This window comes from Saimiri boliviensis, chromosome 12, assembly GCF_048565385.1.
Source record: "Saimiri boliviensis isolate mSaiBol1 chromosome 12, mSaiBol1.pri, whole genome shotgun sequence".
In the NCBI taxonomy this organism is placed as follows: Eukaryota; Metazoa; Chordata; class Mammalia; order Primates; family Cebidae; genus Saimiri; species Saimiri boliviensis.
In genome coordinates, this window is record NC_133460.1 from 58,497,191 (window position 1) to 58,511,991 (window position 14,801).

At 50.5% G+C, this 14,801-nt stretch overlaps 1 protein-coding gene across 1 annotated transcript in view; it reads right to left on the reverse strand.

The window, feature by feature from the left end:
- ZCCHC24 (zinc finger CCHC-type containing 24) overlaps positions 1-14,801 on the reverse strand; it is a 64,286-nt gene that overhangs the window by 35,579 nt on the left and 13,906 nt on the right. The gene's annotated exons all lie outside the window — the stretch shown is intronic.

Sequence of the window (14,801 nt, forward strand, 5' to 3'; positions counted from 1 at the left end):
ACTCCACACAAAGCCACTGGTTGCAGGAGGCACCCAACACAGGCTCCACCCTGGGCAGCCCCCCACCAGACACAGTGGAAAGGGAATATGCTGCCCTCACAAATCTGCCTCCAAGACTCCACAGCAGGGATCAGCTCACAGCAGCCACCAAAGCCTCAGGACCCTCGCTGGCACACCTCCAATCATCTCAGAAAACGTGGCTCCCTGCTGGGCAGTGGAGCAAATGGTACAACATCACAGTTCTCAAAGCGCATTTGCCTGCGCAGTCACCTCTGGATCTCACAGAAGCCCTGAGAGACGGACTTCATGGCTGATGCCACTTCAGGCATGGGGGTGGGGGGACCCAAAGGCAAGGCCAACTTGGCCAATGTTGAATAGCTACTGAGTGATGGCCCTGGGATGAGAGCTCGGGCGTTCTGACCCCAAGGCCATGCTCCCTCTGCCAGCCAGGCAGACACAGACCCTCCCTGGGAAGGGGCCTCGGGAAGTAGAAGACAGGCTTGTGCCAGGATCGGCCCTGGGCTAGGCAGGGCTCAGCAAGACAGAGCAGGAGCACAGGGCTGGGAGCCAGCCCAGGGGGCACAGAGGGGCATAGGGGGCTGCACCACGGAAGAGGATGCATTTGAGCTGAACCTGGGCAAGATGAGAGCGAGTCACTGGCTGAGGCCACAGCATAGGCAGAGTAGGGAGGAGAAGGCTGAGCAGAGGTCAAAAGGCCGGGGTGGGCAGGAATAGACATTCCAGGTAGGGCAGGGCAGAGTGAAGCCCACCCAAAGAGGGGCATTCTCCGTCCTTAGGGGCCAGATGGGGATGGGGGAATAGTGAGAAACCTCGCTGAGATTTCTTACCTCTTGAGGGCCTTAAAACCAGGTTGTGAGGTGGGGGTGCTGTCCTGACAAGTTGGGGTTCACAGAGAAGAGCTCCGAGGGCTGGGATGGTTGGGGAAGACTCTCTGAGAGAGATGGGCTCAAGCTGGCCTCTGAAAGGGGGATAGGAGGGAAGAGATTTGGGCAAGGCATTGCAGCTCGGGGACAGTGTGAGCAAGGCCTTGAGGCTGGAGAGCCTGGGGTGTGTGCATGTGCGTGCCTGTGATTAAGCAGCTGCAGGGGTGGGTCAGGGAGGAGGAGAGGGGTCCGGTGTGTGTTGCTTCCCAAGCGTCCAGGCTGCTTCTCATCTCCCTCACACCAACCCTCCCATCAGGTACATGAGCCTCAGTTTACAAACGAGGACAAATCTGGCTCTGGAAGCCCCAACAGCGAGGGCTGCCACCTACTGCTTGTGGGAAGCCAGGTCCTGTGTCAGACGCTTTCCCCACACACCCTGCAAGGATGGTGAAGCCATTTTACAGATGTCTGGGAGAAGCTGGGTAACATGGCGAAGGACACACAGCTGGGAAAGAGCAGAAATGAACTCTGAGTCTAGCTCAGTGAGACTCCGCTACCTAGGGCTCTCCCGTTCTTACTGAGGTTGAGGGACCAAGGGATATCCCAGCTAGAACCTTCCCCAGGGCCTTCACAGTAAAGGGCACTTGAGATATTCCCAGACAAGTTAGCCACGGTAGAGGGGCAGGCCAAGGGGATGGCACACTGGAAGCCCTTGGCAGGTGAGGATTAAATGAGTGAGTGAATGAGTGAGTGAGTCCTTCCGGCCTTCAGAGGAGGCCAGTCCCTCTGAACTTGGAGAAAAGGAGAAATCAGAGAGGGCTGCCCGAAGGAGGTGACACTTGGAGCTATTCAGCTTAAGGATGCACTTGCTGTGCTGCAGTGTTCCATTCACTAGGCCTTGCAGGTAGTTCAAGATCAGGACTGGTCCTGGTTCCCAGGCTCTGCCAACATCTCTGTCCCTAAGGCTCAGAAGCAGAGGGCTGGGGAGGGGAGGCCACTGACACATCAAGATTCCTGGGACTTCTAATCATCATCTGTGATTCTTCCAAAAGCAGAACTGGCAGCTGAGGATGTGAAACTGGCCCTCCCAGGCTCTTTCCTGCCAGGCAAGAGGCAGCAGGAAGGATGTAAAAGTAGCTTCCCGTGAACCCTCACACTCCCGGACCCACCCCTCCAATCCCTCACCCCTGCCCCACCCCCAGCAGCTGCTCCCATTTGTCTGAGAAAGGACCAGCACTTGGAGAAAGATTCATCTTCCCTGGGCCAGAGGGAAACAGAGAGGTGGCACTGGGCACATTCCAGCTGTTCCTCATCACCCCTCCTCCCACACCTTCCAGCTGTGCCCCATCACCCTCCTCCCACACCTTCCAGCTGTGCCCTATCACGCTCTTCCCACACCTTCCAGCTGTACCTCATCACCCTCTTCCCACACCTTCCAGCTGTGCCCCATCACCCTCCTCCCACACCTTCCAGCTGTGCCTCATCACCCTCCTCCCACAACTTCCAGCTGTGCCTCATCACCTCCTCCCACACCTTCCAGCTGTGCCCCATCACCTGCTCCCACACCTTCCAGCTGTGCCTCATCACCTGCTCCCACACCTTCCAGCTGTGCCCCATCACCTGCTCCCACACCTTCCAGCTGTGCCCCATCACCTGCTCCCACACCTTCCAGCTGTGCCTCATCACCTCCTTCCACACCTTCCAGCTGTGCCTCATCACCATCTTCCCACACCTTCCAGCTGTGCCTCATCTTCCCACACCTTCCAGCTGTGCCTCATCACCCTCCTCCCACACCTTCCAGCTATGCCTCATCACCTGTTCCCACTCCTTCCAGCTGTGCCCCATCACCTGCTCCCACACCTTCCAGCTGTGCCTCATCACCTGCTCCCACACCTTCCAGCTGTGCCTCATCATCCTCCTCCCACACCTTCCAGCTGTGCCTCATCACCCTCCTCCCACACATTCCAGCTGTGCCTCATCACCTGCTCCCATGCCTTCCAGCAGTGCCTCATCACCCTCCTCCCACACCTTCCAGCTGTGCCTCAGCACCTGCTCCCACACCTTCCAGCTGTGCCTCATCACCTGCTCCCACGCCTTCCAGCAGTGCCCCATCACCCTCCTCCCACACCTTCCAGCTGTGCCCCATCCTCCTCCTCCCACACCTTCCAGCTGTGCCTCATCACCTCCTCCCACACCTTCCAGCTGTGCCTCATCACCTCCTCCCCACCTTTCAGCTGTGCCTCATCATCCTCCTCCCACACCTTCCAGCTGTGCCCCATCACTTCCTCCCACCCCTTCCAGCTGTGCCTCATCTCCTCCCACACCTTCCAGCTGTGCTCATCACCCTCCTCCTCCCACACCTTCCAGCTGTGCCTCATCACCTCCTCCCCACCTTCCAGCTGTGCCTCATCACCTCCTCCCACACCTTCCAGCAGTGCCCTATCACCTCCTCCCACACCTTCCAGCTGTGCCTCATCACACCCCTCCTACACCTTCCAGCTGTGCCTCATCACCTGCTCCCACACCTTCCAGCTGTGCCTCATCACCCTTTTCCCACACCTTCCAGCTGTGCCCCATCACCTGCTCCCACACCTTCCAGCTGTGCCCCATCACCTTCCTCCCACACCCTCCAGCTGTGCCTCATCACCCCTCCTCCCACAGCACCCGTCCTGGGCACAGGAAAGTCTCCAGAACTCAGTCCCTGAAGCCAAAGTCATCTGGGATTTCCCCTGTTCCCTCCCCAAGACCCTGAGAAAACACAATCTTGTCACTTGGCCTCCCTGTGGCCCCTCCCAGATGCAGCCCCTCTCTTAGGAGGTGAGAGTGGAAAGGGAGGACTCCAGCCACCTTTATGGATCCTCACAGTGGTGAAGCAGTCTCTTAGACCCCTGGCATGTCTCAATCGAGTTTGAAACAGTGGAGTTGAGGCATAATAATAATGACAGTAGCCTGGGCTTGGCAGCTCATGCTGTAATTCCAGCACTTTGGGAGGATGAGGCAGGTGGAGCACATGAGGTCAGGAGTTTGAGACCAGCCTGGCCAACATGGCGAAACCCTGTCTCTACTAAAAGTACAAAACTTAGCCAAGGGTGGTGGTGCACGTCTGTAGTCCCAACTACTCAGGAGGCAGGAGAATCGCTTGAACTCAGGAGGCGGAGGCTGCAGTGAGCTGAGATCATGCCACTGCACTCCAGCCTGGGTGACAGAGCAAGGCTGTCTCAAAAACAATAATAATCATAATGACAGTAATTAACAGAGTCCTACTTGCAGTGCAAGCAAGGTGCCAGGCACTCTTATAAACAGGTAAAATAACTCAGACTCACAACATCCCACGAAGTAGGATGTCTTAGTATGGTCATTTTACACAGGAGGAAACTGAGGCCTAGAAAGACTGAGTGGATTTTTCCCGAAGGCACACAGCACTGCTGCTACCAGGTGGCGCTGGGGTAGAAGGCAGGCAGGCTGGCTTCAGGGCTGTGCTCGAAGGCTCAGCACTGCAAGGAAGGGGCTTCGGCAGGGGAGGAAGGAGTCTCAAGGCCCGGATGCTGGGTTTGGGGCACTACCCTAAAGTCAGCATCTGTGCCAAAGCCACCACCTGCCAAACAGCAGGCGTGACACCCCCAGCAACACCCATCCCAGCTGACATTCTCCGAGTGCTCACGACATTCCAGGTTCTGTGCCAAGTGCTGGAAGAACCTCAGCTGAGGCCCCTCGGCCAGCCTGCCCAGGCTGCAGAACCCCCTGAAAGGCTACCTGCAGCACCCATCCCCTGCTACGCCACCTGCCCTGGGCCCAGTCGTTCCTCAATGGGAACACAGAATGATGGTGTCTGTCCTCCCTCTTCTCCCCCTCCCTCCCTCCCTCCCTCCCTTCCTTCCTCCCTTCCCTTCCCTTCCCTTCCTTCTTTTCCTTCCCTCCCTCCCTTCCTTCTGGATGTTTGCTAATGAGTAGTGCGTGGCAGTATAACACTTTGCTAATTCCACTGTCTAACATTAAAAGGGCTTTTTTGTCTGTGGTGTTATCTTTCTGCCCCTCCCTCTCTTCCTCCCTCCCTCTATACAATTTATTAATTAATTTATTTAAAAGACGAAGTTTTTCGCTCTTGCTGCCCAGGCTGGAGTGCAGTGGCGCAATCTCGGCTCACTGCAACCTTCACCTCCTGAGTTCAAGCGACCCTCCTGCCTCAGCCTCCCTAGTAGCTGGGATCACAGGTATGCGCCACCACACCCAGTTAATTTTTTTGTATTTTTAGTAGAGACGGGGTTTTACCATGTTGGCCAGGCTGGTCTCAAACTCCTGGCCTCAGGTGACCTGCCCACCTCTGCCTCCCAAAGTGCTGGGATTACAGGCGTGAGCCACCACACCGGCCTTCTGTACATTTTGTGTGACTGGCAGTCCTTGCCTTCGCAGGTGCGCTAACATGTGAGAGGGACATGTGCGAGGATGCCCTGGTGGGAGGAAGGGGCTAGGTCCCCACTGGTCCACCATACCCCTCGTCCTCTCTCCCTATGTCACCCAGCTCTGGGGCTCTGAGAAGCTTCTAGTCAGCCCACAAGGTTCGGGAGGGGACATTCTGCCTAGCCTCTGTCCGTTTTGGCCTGTCCCCTTTATGGGCTCTAGCCACTCTGGCCCCAGAGGACACCCAGACCTGCAGTGAGGTCAGGGCTGGAATGAGGGGTTGGACATCGCAGGCCAGGGTCAGACATGGGCTGGGGGCCTCGGCCCTGCCTGCTGCCTCCAACAGCCCACTCCCCTCAAGGACCAGCCTGCTTTGGCCTGGAGAGGGCTGCGGGGGCTGGGGTCCTCGAGGGCTGCCGAGACCTGGATGAGGGAGAAGGGGGACTGGGCCAGCCTCCTCTTTCCCTTGTCTCCTGCCCTTTTCTCCAGCAAGACCCTGAAACTATTTACATCCCACCCCTAAGATCTCAGCTGTTCTAGGATTCCATTCTCTCTCGGCTCTATTTTTCTTCTTCTTTTGCAATCTCCAAGAAACCCGAGCTGCCAGATGGGTGGGGGCGATGATTGTTTTCTGTCTGACATCTGGATTTCATTAGCAGCCCTGGGCATGCTGACTCAGGAATGGCAGTTCCCCTCGGGCCCTTCCAGACCTTTCTTGGTGCCTGGTTCTTAGCTGGACATGAGACACACAGGTGACAACACCCCTCAGCTCTCCTCAAAGGAGTAACTAGTACCCCCAACAATGTCTCGGAAACGGGTTCTAGAGAGCTTCTGCTCCCAGGTCAGCACCTGAAGGGTGCCTGCCAGGCTGGGTGTGGCTGGGCCTGACAGCAGTGAAGGGCAAAGGGAAAGCTTAGGAAAAGGCACATAGCACCCACCACTACCCTAGGCTCCGTTTCTACAGTGGTATTGAGTACATCATCAAGGCACCAACCTCAAATCACACATAAGAAAAGATGGCCCAGAGAGGTTAGGCAACTTGCCCAAGGTTGCACAGCAGCTAAATGGCAGAGCTAGAATTTGAACTCTGGTCTTTGTATTAAAAATTCAAGGCTGTGTCCTTTGACCTCAACAAGGTATTGCCACATCAACATCGGGACCCTCACCCTGCCTGAGCTTTAGTGGAGTGGTAGTATCTGGAGTTTTCATGTCCTGTCATCAGAGAGATCCACAGTGGCCACCCAATAGAAAGCTGCCACCAGACCTCCAAGGCTGCGTTATGACTTCTGTGGGTGCTAGGCACTTCTGCTTTTGTGGCCACTTTCTGCATAAAACCTATTAAAAATTATATTTTCTGGCTGCGTATGATGGTTCACGCCTATAATTCTAACACTTTGGAAGGCTAAGGTAGGCAGATCACTTGACGTCAGGAGTTTGAGACCAGCCTGGCCAATGTGGTGAAATGCTGTCTCTACTAAAAATACAAAAATTAGCTGGGTGTGGTGGTGCATGTCTGTAATCCCAGTTACTCAGGAGGCTGAGGCAGGAGAATGCTTGAACCTGGGAGGCAGAGGTTGCAGTGAGCTGAAATTGTGCCACTGGACTCCAGCCTGGGTGACAGAGTGAGACTCCATCTCAAATATATATATATATATATATATATATTTAATTTTTTTTTCTGACTGCATTGGTGTAAACACAAATCTCCAGGCTGAGTTCATAATTATATATTCATTATTATACGCATTTTCTCTTCTGTTTATAAAATAAATACAAATAGAAACATATCTGTGGCCGGGTGCGGTTGCTCACGCCTGTAATTCCAGCACTTTGGGAGGCCGAGGCAGGCAGATCACTTGAGGTCAGGAGTTCGAAACCAGTCCAGCCAACATGGTGAAACCCTGTCTCTACTAAAAATATAAAAATCAACTGAGCATGGTAGCAGATGCCTGTAATCCCAGCTACTTGGGATGCTGAGGCAGGAAAATCACTTGAACCCTAGAAGTGGAGGTTGCAGTGAGCCAAAATTGCACCACTGCACTCCATCCTGGGTGACAGAGCAAGACTCCATCTCAAAAAAAGAAAAAGAAACGTATCTGTGGACCCTAAAAGTGTCATGGGCCTGCACATGCTAACAACTGCTTCTCACGGAGAAGGCAGCCTGATGTGCGCGTTAAGAGCACTCTTCTGTGTTCTTCATCTGATCTGATATTTCCCTGTGTGCTCACTGATTTGTACTTACTGCCTGACTTCGCCGTCTGAAACATAAGTCCCTAGACAGGGGGAGCCTTTCCTGTTTTGCTCACTATGGTGTCCTCTAATGCCTGCTACGCATCTGACACATAGTAGACATTACCTAAATAACTGCAGAATGGATAAACGGAGGTGAGTCTACCTGTTCCTGCGTGTTTATTTGTATCTCAGTTGGCAGCCATTTGTCCAGGCAGCCACCCTAAAGATCTGGTAGCCCTCCTTGCCACCTGCCCCTCTCCCCGTCACTGGGCACCAGGCCCCACAGATGGCACTTTTCCATAGTCTCCAGAATCCCGTTCCCTCCCCGTCAGCCTCTGCTCACTGCTGTCTTGTGTCCAGTCTTATCGGCCCCTAACCATGCTCAGGGGCTGGCTGCCTCAGCACTCTTGCCTTCTCAGCCTGGCCTCCAACCTGCTACTAACAGGATCTTTCAAAATGCCAATCTGAGCATGTCACCTAAAACCCTTCTCCCTGGCCTCCAGATAAAGTCCAAGTTTGTGCAGCCTGGCACGCAAGCCCTTCATCACCTGTTCCAGCCACACCCCCGCTCCTCCGCCAGGAGCGCCTGCTGTGGCCCAGGGCTCACGGTGCCCGGAAAGCATATTCCTGTTATTTACACGCTCGCTTGGAAGCCTTCCCCACTCCAAATCCAAGCTCCTCCTCTCTGAGGCCTCCCACGAAGCTCCAGGCTGAGCTGGGCTGGCACACAGGGCTGGGCTCACCACAGCCCTGGTCCCCCAGAGTGGTCAACACGCTATCTGTCCCACTGAGGACAGGCGAAGGGCCTTATCTAGCACAGGCCTGGCACACAAGAGGCTCTCAGGAATGGTTGGGTGATGAGCCCTGCTCTGTCCTGGATAGACTGTGTGTCCTGGGCACAGATGTGGCACTGTGTCAGGCCCCCGCCACAGACCCCTGCAGGCAAGTGCCGTTGGCTCAGAGCAAGACACTGCTGCTCAATCCTGACCAGTGCAGAGGTGCAGAAGCCAACACGGGATACCAGGCAACCCTGCAGGCAGGCCTAGCAGATAACAGCCATGCCTCCCTGCTGTCAGTAGGTTTTCTGCTGCCATCAGAGCTGGCAAGCCCAACCCACTCCTGACCTACCTGACTACACTGGGGCAGCGGACACCCTGACGGTGGACTGGTGGTGAAACTACCCGGCACACCAAGTTGGCCAGACCAGGCCTGGGATGGCTTCTGCCCACATTGTCCTTGTCCCTCTCTACTTCCAATCATCTCTCTTTTTTTAAAGAATCCTGACTTTCTGGGGATGACAGTGGAGATCAAAGTCTGGATGCCAAGGTTGATGCAGGATGATATTTTAAAAGCACGCGCTTAGAATTAGGAGCGCCTGAGTTCCAATTCCAGCTTTGATATTCCCTAGCTGTGTGGCCTTGAGCAAGTCACTTAACTTCTCTGGGTCTCAGTTTTATCATCTGGCAACTGGAGATCAGTAGAGAACCTACTGAATTTCTGATAGCATTAAATTAGCTAATACATGCAACATCCTAAACTCAGTGGGAACTCAGTGCTAAACTCAGTGCTAAACACAGTGCTTACAGGCTATTGCTATTGTATGGGGTATAATATTATCATTACCCTTAGGTTGGATGGCTGGGACACTGCATGGGGACAACAGTAGGTGTTTTTTCAAGAAGCAAATGATAGACACTCTTGAGTCCTAATCCTTCTTGGTTCGGCGCTGACATTGGCTGGAGGTGGACCACGGCCTAGGCACAGCCTCACCCCACAAGGAAGGCCCGCCCTTTGGTGACATTCAGTATTGGCTTCTAGCACCTTCTTCCTCTGTTTTGGGGGTTCCCAGTCTTCCTGCCAGGGCCCATCCCCCTCCCACAGCCCTGGGGATATGTGAGAGGCCCCATCAGTCTGATGAGCTGAGCTCTGGACACCTCTATCCTACTCTTAAAGTGAGAAAGGGTCAACTAATAAGTGACCAACCTTTGGCTCCTGTGGCAGTGAATGCTTTAAGCGCGCTTTCACTGTCACCCATCTAGATCCCTGGGGCTCCATGAGGAGCTTCAGGACCTAGGCAGGGTTGGCCTAGGGTTCTGCACATTCTACTCCCAATTAGACCATTAAAAAATTTTTAAAGCATTTAGATCATTTAAAAATCATCTCACAGAAGGAGAGGAGATAAAGCAGCAGAAAAATACTTGAAGAAATCACGGCTGAAAACTTCCCAAATCTGATAAAAAAAAATTTAAACAATCCTTCTAAGCAGTTCAACAGACTTTAAGCAGGATAAACGTAAAGAGATCCGAAAACAGACATAGTATAGCAAAACCGCTGAAAGCCAAAACGAGGAGCGAATTAACATTTCTGTATCCTACTGGAATTAAATTATAAATCTGAGGCATTCTGGTAAGACACGATGTATAAGATAAGCCCCGGAGCAACCCTAAGAAAATAACTCAAAAACACGGTGAAAAAAATCGTTAAAGAACATAAAATGTCACTTAGAAAATTAATGCAAAAAAAAGCAATTTATTGTATTCTTCTTTAGAAGGAATAGAGGAATAAAAAAGATGTGTAATCTAGAAAGCAAATGGCAGTAAAATGGCAGACCTAATTCTAACTATATCAAAAATAGCATAAAATGTGAGTGGGTTACACAATCCAATCAGAAGGCAAGGATTTTCAGATTGGATGAACAAAAAACAAGATCCAAGTATATGCTATCTACAGACGATGCACTTTAAATTCAAATATGTGAATAGATTAAAAATAAAAGGATGGGAAAATATCTGTCATATAATCAGCAACTATTAGAAAGCTAGGCATACTAAAAGCAGACAAAACATACTTTAAAACAAAAAAAGTTACTAGAGATAAAGAAGAACATTTTATAATGATAAAAGGATTAATCCATCAAGAAGATACAACAACTGTAAACATAGGTACATCTAATAATAGAACACCCAAATGCATGAAGCAAAAACTGACAGAATTGAAGAAATAGACAAACAATAATTTCTGAAGACTTAAATAGCCCTCACTTAAAATAATAATAAAAGAACTAAGCAGAATATCAACAAAGCAAAAGAAGATATAGACATCACTGTGAACCAGTGAGATCGAACAGACATCTATAAAACACTACACCAAACAACAGCAGAATACATTTCCCTCACGTGCACACAAAAGTTTCTCTGGAATAACTCTAACGCTAGGTTCTGAAACAAACCGCAATACATTTAGAAGGATTAATATCATATAAAATATGTTCCATGACCACAATGGAATAAGGTCAGACATCATTAAAAGATATTTGGGAAACACACAAATATGTGAACATTAAACAACACACTCCTGAACAGCCAGTGAGTCAAAAAGGAAATCACAAGGGAAATTTAAAAAATACCCTGTGATAAATGAAAATAAGACACAATGTACCAAAACCTGTGGGATGTGGCTCAGAGGAAAATTCATTGCTGTAATCATCTACATTAAGAAAAGGAGAAGGAGCCAGGCGCTATGGTTCATGCCTGTAATCCCAGCGCTTGTGGAGGCTGAGATGGGAGGATTGCTTGAGCCCAGGAATTTGAGTCTTCAGTGAGTTGTGATCACATCACTGTACTCCAGCCTTGGTGACAGAGCGGGATCCTGTTTCCATAAAAAGAGGAAGGGAGGAAGGAAGGAAGGCAGGCAGGCAGGCAGGAAGGAAGGGATATAAAATCAGTAATTTAACCTTCCACCTTAAGAAACTAGAAAAAGAGCAAACTAAATCGAAGGCAAGCTGAAGGAAGGAAATAACAAAGATTGGAGTGAAGATTGAAAGCATGCAAAGACTCTTAGAAACCCGTGATCACAGCAGCAATATTCGCAATAGCCGAAAGGTGGAAGCCCTCCAGTTGTCCATAGATGGTGAACTGATGAAAAAATATGGTATATACATACAATGGAATATTACTCAGCCCTAAAAAGGAACGAAATGGATACATGCTACAATGTGGATGAACCCTGAAGAAATTATGTTAGGTGAAGTGAGCCACAAAAGGACAAATGCTGTGCGATTCCACTTATATGAAGTACTTAGAGCAGTCAAATTCATAGAGACAGAAAGTAGAATGGGGTTGCTGGAGGCAGGGAGGGAGAAAAGTTATTTAATGGGTACAGCATTTCACTTTCGCAAGATGAAAAGAGTTCTGTGGCTGGAAGGTGGTGATGGTCATACAACAATGTGAATATTTAATACCACTGAACCATAAGCTAAAAATGGTTAAGATGGTAAACTTTATATCATATGTATTTTACCACAATTTAAACATAAAGATTAAAGTGGAAAGTAATGAAATAAAGAATATAAAAACAAGCAAAATCAAATAAACCAAAAGTTTGTTCTTCAAAAACTTCAAAATGATTGACAAAACTTTAGCTAGATTGATCAAGATAAAAGGACTCAAATGACAAGAAGCAGAAACGAAAGAAGGAACATTATTAACGACCCTACAGAAACAGAAAGGATGCTGAGAGAATACAGTGCACACCTGTAGGCCAGTAAGTCAGACAAATTAAGAGAAAATGCCCAGGAGGAAGCAAACTCTAGTAACTGAGTCAAAAAGAAAAAAAATCAGAATAGGTCTATAATGAGTAAAGAGCTAAAAGCAGTCATCGAAAGTCTACCCACAAATGAAAGCCTGGGCTCAGATGGCATCACAGGTAAATTCTATCAAACATCTGAAAAAGAATTGGTCCTGATTCTTTACAAACTCTTCCAGAAAATACAACAAGAAGGAACACCTCCTAAATTATGGGAATCGATACCCATCATAACATGGGTGAACCTTGAAAATATTATGCGAAGTGAAAGAAGCCAGTCATAAAAGAACACACATTATGTGATTCCAGTTATATGAAATGTCCAGAATGGGCAGATCTACGGAGAGAGAAATTGATGAGTGATTATGGATTCGAGGGGATGGATGATCAAGAGGCCGTACCTGGGCCGGGTGCGGTGGCTCACGCTTGTAATCCCAGCACTTTGAAAGGCCGAGGCGGGTGGATCACTTGAGACCAGGAGTTCAAGACCAGCCTGGCCAACATGGTGAAACCCCATCTGTACTAAAAATAGAAAAATTAGCTAGGCATGGTGGCAGTGCCTGTAATCCCAGCTACTCGGGAGGCTGAGGCACGAGAATCATTTGAGCCCAGGCGGTCGCAGTGAGCTGAGATCGTGCCACTGCACTCCAACCTGGGCAACAGAGCCAGACTCCGTCTCCAAAAAAAAAAAAAAAAAAAAAAAAGGAGGTGATACCTAAGAAATATGAAGTTCCTTTCTTAAACGATGACAATGTTCTCTGATTAAGGTGACAGTTGCACAACTCTATGCATATACTAAAATCACTGAATTGTACACTTCAAATAGGGAAATTATATGGTAGGTGAATTATATCTCACAAAACTGTTCCCAAGAAAATCATTTTGTTTTAAATATTATGTTAGTTAGATCCTAACACACTATTTCATTTGTGACACAGCTTTCCTTCCGCAGTTTATAAAAGCCCTATCAGCTGGTTCCTCCCTTCAGGGAGCTTTGCACTGAGCCCCGCTATGTGTGAGGTACCTTGGGCTGGAGTGGTCAGATAGTGAGGAGCGCAGACATGAATCCAGCCCAGGACCTGCCCCTGGAGCTATGGCCAGGTGAGGGTTAGATAGCATCCAATTAGACTCCAGCCTGCCCAAAAACCTAAGAGCCTGGCCAGGTGGGTGCACTCTTTATAGTGACCCAAAAAAGAAGAAAATGCTAGCCAACATTTATTAAGTGCTTCCTGCGTGCCAGGCACCGTGGTAAGCACCTTCCATGCAGAGTTTCACTGTGCCCTCATAATACCCTGAGTGTCAATGCTCTCCTTAGCCTCATGTGACAGGCGACGAGACTGAGGCTGTGAGCCTCTGTCTGTCCTCTCGACACTCACGAAGGGAGGAGGGAAGTCCAGGACAGAATCAAGTTTGAGATGGGACCAGGAGAAAGCCTCAATTAGCTCAAGGGAGAAACTGCAGCCCCACAGAACATGCGGGTCTTAGCTTGGGGTGACACGGAGCTCTAGGAGGCAAAAACCGCAATCCCAAGACAGGTTCTCGTACACGTTCTGCCCTCTCCACCTCCCCAAGACCAAAATGAGGCCACTGCTCCTCCTTCTGCCATAGAGTTAAGAGTCCTATACAAGATACTGATGTGTATGAAGGAAGATCCCATGTTAGCTTTGTGCTGAACGGTGCCAGGGACCCTCTGTCCCAGCATTTAGAATCGATCTGGCCCTGTCAGGAGAGAGGACATTGCATGCCTGTGCGCACACACACACACACACACACACACACACACACACCTGCCTCTGGCCCCAGCCTCTGGCTCACATTCATTGCCTTTGGAGACTGGTCACCCTGGGGAGGCCCTGCCACCCTTCTCCCAAGCCTTTCACCTGGTGACATTCTCAGGCTGCCAGCCCAGAGTGAGTGCACTTCCTTGAGGCCCCAAAGCCCCTGTTGATGTCTGAGTGTCACCTGTCTGCCTGGATTAAAACCCCAGCTCTTCCACTGACAGCTCAGTTATCCTGTGTGAGTCCCTTCCTTCCTCGAAGCATCTGTTTCACCATGGAAAATGAGGCAAATAGAGCACTTAACACAGAGTAGGTTCGTTAAATGAAATACTGCTTGGAGAGCACTCAGCACAGTGCCTGTCTCCCTAAGTGAGCTCAGTCCAGCTCTGCCCACTTCCCAGGCTGTAGGCAGGGGAGGAGGGAGGGTTGTGTGGGTGGCCGTGTGCACATGAGCTGGGGGCCCCTGTGCTGGGGCTCCGCTGGACAGATTGCAACATGCTATAGGCTGGATGCGCCATGAGCATGCCCTCGAGGACCAACCAGATCCTCAGTTACCTGCTTGCCCCTCATTCTAACCAGAGAACCCCAGGTGGGCTGAGGGTACTCACTCTCTGCTGGGAGCCACTCATGCCAACAGCCTCCTGCTTACTGCGTATATTCAGGGAGAAGACAGGACCCACTGGGGATGTGGGGTTTGTAGGAAAGTCGCCAGTGGATCAGCTCCCACTATGTGGAGTCTGGGATGGGGGCACACGAATCACTTGGGGCCTTGCTGAGACACTGCTCTGGGCAGGCCTGAGACTCTGCAGGCCTGGAGGCACGGATGCAGCTCTGCCAGGACCACGCCCTCAGCGGTAAGGACCTGAAGCATGGCATGGCCGTTGCTGAGCAGAGTTTGGGAATGTAATGAATGACAAGCACATCT